The following is a 7,809-nucleotide window of genomic DNA, read 5'->3' as shown; positions in this document are numbered from 1 at the left end:
CCGAGGAGTTCAGTGCAGAGCAGTGTCAGATCAAATTTGCATTGAGGAACATGCCTGTGTGGTGCCTGATGAACATGGACATAGGGGTGACTGGGGATACAGCTGGGCCTACCCCAGCTGAGCCCCGTGTGTGAGCTGCCAGCGAGTTCGGGGTAGTCCTCTGGCAAGAAGTGTCACTTGCCAGAAGTCAGAGGCCACCCAGGGACCTGGTTGGATGGGGATGCCAACCATGAGAGTAAAGGAGAACAGCCCAGGCTGGGCGCGGTGGCTCACATCTGTAATCCCAGCACTTTGGGAGGCTGAAGTGGGCGGATCACCTGAGATTGGGAGTTCGAGACCAGTCTGACCAAAGTGAAGTATTTAGTCTCTACTAAAAATACAAAATTAGCCCGGCGTGGTGGCGCATGCCTGTAATCCCAGCTACTCGGGAGGCTGAGACAGGAGAATCACTTGAACCTGGGAGGTGGAGGTTGCGGTGAGCTGAGATCATCCCATCACACTCCAGCTCTGGGCAACAAGAGCGAAACTCTGTCTTAAAAAAAAAGAAAAAAAAAAAAATAGGACAGCCCAGTGCCCAGTTTAGAAGGGAGAAAGATGAGTTCTCATCTGGGCATGTCGAGTTTCAGATGCCTGTGGGAGCTGTGGAGCTGAAGCTGGGGAGAAAAAGGCAGGGAACAAGGTGGAGAAATATATTTTTTTAAATTAGTAGTTGGCTGTAAAATTTCTGTTAAAAAATTGGCTTTGTGTGGGAAAAAAATCATGCTGAGAGCTTGCTTTGGAAGGTGAAATGCCCACTTCTGGAGGGCCAGGTCGTCAACAGAGCTCAAGATTCAGAGGAGGGAAAATGCTTCAGACAATAGGGAGGACTTCGGAGCTGCGGCAGCAAAATGAAAGGTAAAGTGGGAGAGGAGCTGAGGTGGAGGCAAGAAGCAAGATGGCAGAGGCTGCGCCAGTCCTGATAAGAGCCCTGCCTAGACAGCCCCCAAGACCTCTGACAAAGTCTGATGACCGGCAGTGGGGTGTGATTAAATATTGTGGGGGAACCAAAGACAAAGTTGAGTTTTCCTTCAGAACCTGCAGTAGACAGAGAGGCAGCGCACAAGGAAGCCAGATCCCAAGAGGAGATGAGGCCAGAGTCCCTGGGAATCACAGCAAAACCCCAGGGAGGCCTTGGAGTTCTGAGATCCATGGCTCACCTGGATTTCCAGCGGCTTGGGAGCCCCTAATTAAAATGTCCAAGATGACGGGGTGAATGAAGTCCCAGATTGGGGTGGAGGGAGAAGGGAAGAGGGCCCACCCCCGCTAAGGCCTGGGTGTGAGCTGCCTGGGGAGTGTGGATCACAGATGTCAGGTAAAGGGAGATTTCAAGGAAGAAGAGGCCCCAGACGCCAGGTGGTGCTGGGAAGCCAAGAATGATGGGGACTGAGGGGAGTCCACTGGGTCTAGTGACAAGGAAGATGGCAGATGTCAGACTGCAGATAGGGGAAGAGTGAACAGGTGCCGTGGACTGAATATGTGTGTCCCCTCCCTGAATTCATCTGTTGAAATCCTAACCCCCAAGGTGATGGTATTAGGACGTGAGCCTTTAGGAGGTGATTAGGTCATGAGCTAAGAGCCCTCAGCAATGAGATTAGTACCCCATGAAAGTACCCCAGAGAGTCCAGTCTGTCTCTCTCTGCTCCCCGTCACATGAGGATACAAGGAAAATTTGGCCATCTGCAACCCAGAAGACATCCCTTGCCAGAACCCAACCATGCTGGCACCGTGATCTCATTCCAGCCTCCGAAATGTGAGAAAGTGCATTTCTGTTGTTTATAAGCCTATGGGAGTCTAAAGCAACCTGAATGGACTAAAATAGGTGACGAGAAAGTAAAGCACAGAGTGCATATGTATATGTGACGCTGTCCTGGGAGCCCTTTGATTATATTCTCCTCCAAAAGCCCAAAGACCCTGTAATACCATCGCACAGTTATTTTGTTTTGCATATTTTTTCTGGAGAAAAGGATAAAACAAATTATGACTGTATATGATTCAAAGTCCCACCAAAATCTGTATGCCCCTTTCTCACAACGACACATTTTACATCTTTGTTACAAAATTAATATGGCTTCTTTTTCCAAAAGTTCCTGGGAGAACTCTTGTCCCTAAATTGTGCCAATTACTGAACAGAGAAGGTTCTGCCTTAAATGAGGAAATGGAATTCTGACTGGAAGATGTCATTGCTAATTATCGCTGCTTCCAAAAGAAGATGTAAACAGGTTCAGGTTCCTTCCTTTTGTTTCGTTTGTTTGTTTGTTGAGACAGGGTCTCAGACAGACTGGAGTGCAGTGGCACGATCATGGCTTAACTCACTGCAGCCTTGAACTCCCAGGCTCAGGTGATCCTCCCACCTCAGCCTCCTGACTACAAGTGCACGCCATCACACCTGGCTACTTTTTATATTTTTTTGTAGAGATGGGATTTTGCCATGTTCCCCAGGCTGGTCTTGAACTCTTGGGCTCAATCGATCTTCCCACCTTGGCTTCCCAAAGTGCTGGGATTACAGGCTTGAGCCACCTCATCAAGCCTGACCCCCTCCCTTTGAAACAGACTGGGTGTGGATACTCTGTGTCAGTTCCCCAAGAGGATGGAGAATCCAGTTCTCCCTGGATATTTGTGTAAAAAAGGAGAGGACCAAAGCCAGTGTGGAAATAACCAGAGCTGTATGATGTTGTAGAGAGAAAACGGAAAGTAGAATGAACCCTTGGGACTGGTGTCTAGGTTTCTTGGTGTCTTGACATTTCCACTTCATTTCTTATTTTAAAGAAACTGAAAAGTGGTGGACATGCAGAAGGGAGCGCCTCCTGGCTTATGTCGAAGGAGAGTGGAGAGACAGGTGGCAGGAGGGGGAGATGGAGTCCAGTGAGCCCTTTCCTTCCTTCCTTCCTTCCTTCCTTCCTTCCTTCCTTCCTTCCTTCCTTCCTCCCTCCCTCCCTCCCTCCCTCACTCTCTCTTTATTCAAACAGAGTCTCGCTCTGCCACCCAAGCTGGAGTGCAGTGGTGTGATCTTGGCTTGCAACCTCCACCTCCCAGGTTCAAGGGATTCTCCTGCCTTAGCCTCTGTAGTAACTGGGACTACAGGCGTGTGCCACCACATCTGACTAATTTTTGTATTTTTAGTAGAGACGGGGTTTCACCACATTGGCCAGGCTGGTCTCAAACTCCTGACCTCAAGAGATTCGCCCACCTCGGCCTCCCAAAGTGCTGGGATTACAGGTGTGAGCCACCGCACCCGGCCCCAGGGAACACCTTTCATGGAAAAGAGTTGAGCATGTTTAAATGCTGACACACTACAGGGAGAGTCTGGAGACAGTGGGAGAGACCTGGTTTTGCAGTTCTAGGCCAATAGGAGGGGTGGGATTGAGAGCCCAGGAGCAGGGACTGGCCTTCCAGAGAAAACGGTGAGCATTCAAGCAAGGTATCTGGTGAGGCTTGAGAGGGAGAGAGCAGGAAGTCGAAGGAACTCTCATCTGATGGATTCTCTTTGTTCTGTGCAATAGGAAGAGAGGGGTTAGTGATGGCAGAGGGATGGGAGGGATGCCGAGCTGAGAGAAGGTTTAGAAAAGCTGGTATGGGGAAGGAAGAAAGAGCTGGCCAGGGAGGTAGAGAAGGCTGGCAGGAAGCGTCATAGGGACTGTGAGTGTTCCCCCAGTATTCATCTTCTCTTCTTCCATGGTGATGGAATATCACTGGTCACCCAAGGACCAAGGGACAAGGGTTGGGTTTTTTATTTTGTTTGTTTATGTGCTTTTTTCCCAGCCCAAACTTGTTTATCATGAACTCCTTTTTCAGATCAATGAGAAGCCTCAACATATTTCTTTTTTTCTTCTTCTTCTTTCTTCTCACTCTGTCTCCCAGGCTGTAATGCCTGGCACGGTTATGGCTCACTACAGCCTTGACCTCTGGGATCAAGCAATTCTCCCACCTCAGCCTCCCAAAGTGCTGGGATTACAGGCATGAGTCACTGAGCCTGACCCCCAACACACTTCTTGACAGAGTCTATGTATCTGCAACCTGAGAATACACACAAAATGCCCAAGTGTTATTCTCTGCACCAAGGCTGCATTTCCCAGGACTCTGACCCCATTTGCAAAAAGAGTCCAGCAGCAGTGAAGGGCCCAGTCTAAGGCATCACTATTCATCCCATGGCTTCCTTGGAAGGAGAGGGGGGCTCTGCACCACAGCATAGTGTGAATTTTGCCCAGCACTATGTTTTTAATATTCATGTATACTGACTTTTCTTTTTATTAATTAAAAAAGTGGGCCGGGCACGGTGGGCTTACATGCCTATAATCCCAGCACTTTGGGAGGCCGAGGTGGGCGGATCACCTGAAGTCGGCAGTTTAAGACCAGTCTGACCAACATGGAAAAACCCTGTCTCTACCAAAAATACAAAATTAGCTGGGCATAGTGGTGCATGCCTGTAATCCTAGCTACTCAGGAGGCTGAGGCAGGAGAATTGCTTGAACCTGGGAGGTGGAGGTTGTGGTGAGCAGAGATCGTGCCATTGCACTCCAGCCTGGGCAAACAAGAGTGAAACTCTGTCTCAAAAGGAAAAAAAAGTGATTATTAAATATAATATACAAAAAGGCATAAAGAATAATGCAAAACACCCATGTCCCTATCATCTAGTTTAAAGAATACTAAGAGCATTCATCTCTGACCGCATCCCTTCTCCCTGCCCTTAAGTACCTGCTCCCTTCAGTCTGGGGTCTTTCCTTCCCACGCCTCCCACCATGGTGGCCCAGAGAGGAGGGCCTTCTGTGGTGCAGTGCATTGCAGGTGGGTGAACAGGATACACTGCAACATTGCAGTAACAAATAGAGAAATCATGAAAGCAACAAAAGGGAGATGAGAACTGTACTTTAGAGATAGAAATACAAGCAATTGCAGAGACTGAGACCAAAAGCTTAGGTCATTAATGTTAGCTTAGACACAGTGACAAGTCCGATGAGTGGTTATCTTAGGACACAGAAACCTGTCAGTGAACAAACCACAGGATAATGTTAAGGGGCCTGGACTAGGACTGAACCCTCCAAGCTGTTCCCAGCCAAGGTTTCACCAATATTCAGGTGAGGAGGGATTGCCATTTAAAATGGGAGTAAACGCGGCCACACCGGTGCGTTGTTATCAGAGGTTTGGTATTAGCTGGCTGGTGAGCTACGGAAGTGTATTTCACAGCGTGGGTTAGTTTTTCCTAACAAGTCAATGCTCATATGCGTCTACCCACCAGGCTCACGTTTTGAATCAAGAAAATAAAATGAAAGCCCTATTGGATTGTTGGACATCTTGAAGTACTTCCTTAGGGACAGATGGGTGAGAGGCTGTTGGTTGACATTTAACTGTAGTTTCAAATTTATCAAACATCTCCTTGCAATATGTCCAAGTTAGCCTGGAAGTGAACTGGACTTCATGGCCAGAGGAGCTGCCTGCCTTCCAAGCTGTGCTGCTAGCACTCTCCTCCCACCCTGTGCTGGGCACAGTTTACCGGCTTAGACTGTGGGCCTGGAGATTTCTTTGTGACAAGGTTGTTGTTGTTTTCTTTTTTCAGACAGAGTCTCCCTCTGTTGCCCAGGCTGGAGGGCAGTGGTGTAATCTCAGCTCACTGTAACCTCTGCCTCCTGGATTCAAGCAATGCTCCTGCCTCAGCCTCCCAAGTAACTGGGACTACAGGCACACGCCACCATGCTTAGCTAATTTTTTTTGTATTTTTAGCAGAGACAGGGTTTCACCATGTTGGCCAGACTGGTCTTGAACTCCTGACCTCAAGTGATCCACCCCCTTGGCCTCTCAAAGTGCTGGGATTACAGGTGTGAGCCACCACGCCCAGCCTGTGACAAGGTTTTTAACTATAAATTCAATGTCTTTAATTAATATTAGGCTATTCAAATGACCTATTTCTTCATGAGTAAGGTTTTAAGTTTTTCAAGGAATTGATCCATTTCATCTAAGTTATTGAATCTGTTGGCATAAAGTTGTTTATAATGTTCCCTTGTTATCCTTTCAATATCTATAGAATCTGTAGTGATGTCTCCTCTCTCATTTCTGGTATCAGCAATTTGTGTTTTGTCTTTTTTTCATAATCAGTCAGGCTAGAAGTTTATCAATTTTATTGATATTATCAAAGAACCAGCTTTCAGTTTCATTGACTTTTTCTATTGTTCTTGTGTTTTCCATTTCATTGATTTCCCCCTTTGATCTTTATTATTTCCTTTTATTTGCTTACTTTGGATTGAATTTGCTCTTCTTTTTCTAGTTTCTTTAAATTTTTTTTTTTTTTTTATACTGAGTTTTTGCTCTTGTCGCCCAGCCTAGAGTGCAATGGCGTGATCTCAGCTCACCACACCCTCTGCCTCCCAGGTGCAAGTGATTCTCCTGCCTCAGCCTCCAGAGTAGCTGGGATTATAGGCATGCGCCACCACATCTGGCTAATTTTGTATGTTTAGTAGAGACGGGGTTTATCCATGCTGGCCAGGCTGGTCTCAAACTCCTGACCTCAGGTGATCCACCTGCCTCAGCCTCCCAAAGTGCTGGGATTACAGGCGTGAGCCACTGCACCCAGCCCCTACATTTATTTTTTTATACCTTTTAGGTCAGAGCAGAAGAACTTGAACATTTTCTAGTTTCTTGAGGTAGAAGCTGAGGTCATTGATTTGAGTTATTTCTCCTTTTCTAATATAACCATTTAGTGCTATGAGACCACAAGGTCTCAGTGACATTCCTGACCACTGGATGAAGCCTCAGCTGAGGCCAACCTGAATCCAAACCACTGGTTTTCAACACTCGTCTCACATTAGAACTACCTGGTAAGCTTCTAAAACTAGCCATACTTTGGCCCCACCTCAGGCCAATTAAATGAAAATCCCTGGGAATAAACCTCATTATTGGGAGTCGTGAAAGCTCACCAGGTGATTCTGTTGAGCAGCCAGGATTGGGACTCACCACTCTAGGCCACTGTTTTTCGAACTGTCTGTAATAACAACAGTTTTCCATTTCATTTTCAATTTTATTGTTATTTTATTGACTGATACTTTGGTAACACTCAATACAGATGAATCATATGACTTCATCCACTGGTTGTATCCCTTATAAAAAGTGGCTCTTCGCTCTCTTTGGTCCGTACGTCCAAAATGACAAAGAAAAGAAGGAACAACGGTCGTGCCAAAAAGGGCCGCGGCCATGTGCAGCCTATTCGCTGCACTAACTGTGCCCGATGCGTGCCCAAGGACAAGGCCATTAAGAAATTCGTCATCTGAAACATAGTGGAGGCTGCAGCGGTCAGGGACATTTCTGAAGCGAGCGTCTTTGATGCCTATGTGCTTCCCAAGCTGTATGTGAAGCTACATTACTGTGTGAGTTGTGCAATTCACAGCAAAGTAGTCAGGAATCGATCTCGTGAAGCCCGCAAGGACCGAACACCCCCTCCCCGATTTAGACCTGTGGGTGCTGCCCCACGTCCCCCACCAAAGCCCATGTAAGGAGCTGAGTCCTTAAAGACTGAGACAGACTATTCTCTGGAGAAAAATAAAATGGAAATTGTACTTAAAAAAAAAAAAAAGTGGCTCTTCGATGCCTCTTAAACCCAGGTGTTCTCATTATCCTGTAGCGTCATCAACAAGGTAGGGAGGAAAGGTCATGCACGTGGATCTTGTACTCATGTAGATATCTCACTGTTGACCAATAACAAACGGTTTGTGGACCACTCTAGTCCAAGGACCGCACTGCAGCACTGTCAAGCTTTCTTCACTATGAGTCAATAACTTCTTTTTA

General features: G+C 47.0%; 1 pseudogene across 1 annotated transcript; it reads left to right on the top strand.

Moving 5' to 3' along the window:
* Window positions 1-7,166: 7,166 nt before the first annotated feature.
* LOC105515574 lies at window positions 7,167-7,585 on the top strand (annotated as a pseudogene). Its single transcript, XR_001002350.1, has one exon. The product of XR_001002350.1 is annotated as a 40S ribosomal protein S26-like (transcript).
* Window positions 7,586-7,809: the final 224 nt, after the last annotated feature.

Source organism: Colobus angolensis, unplaced genomic scaffold, assembly GCF_000951035.1.
Source record: "Colobus angolensis palliatus isolate OR3802 unplaced genomic scaffold, Cang.pa_1.0 Scaffold264, whole genome shotgun sequence".
Lineage (NCBI taxonomy): Eukaryota > Metazoa > Chordata > Mammalia > Primates > Cercopithecidae > Colobus > Colobus angolensis.
Note: the sequence above shows the minus strand (reverse complement) of the source record. Positions and strands in the feature narration are given on the sequence as shown.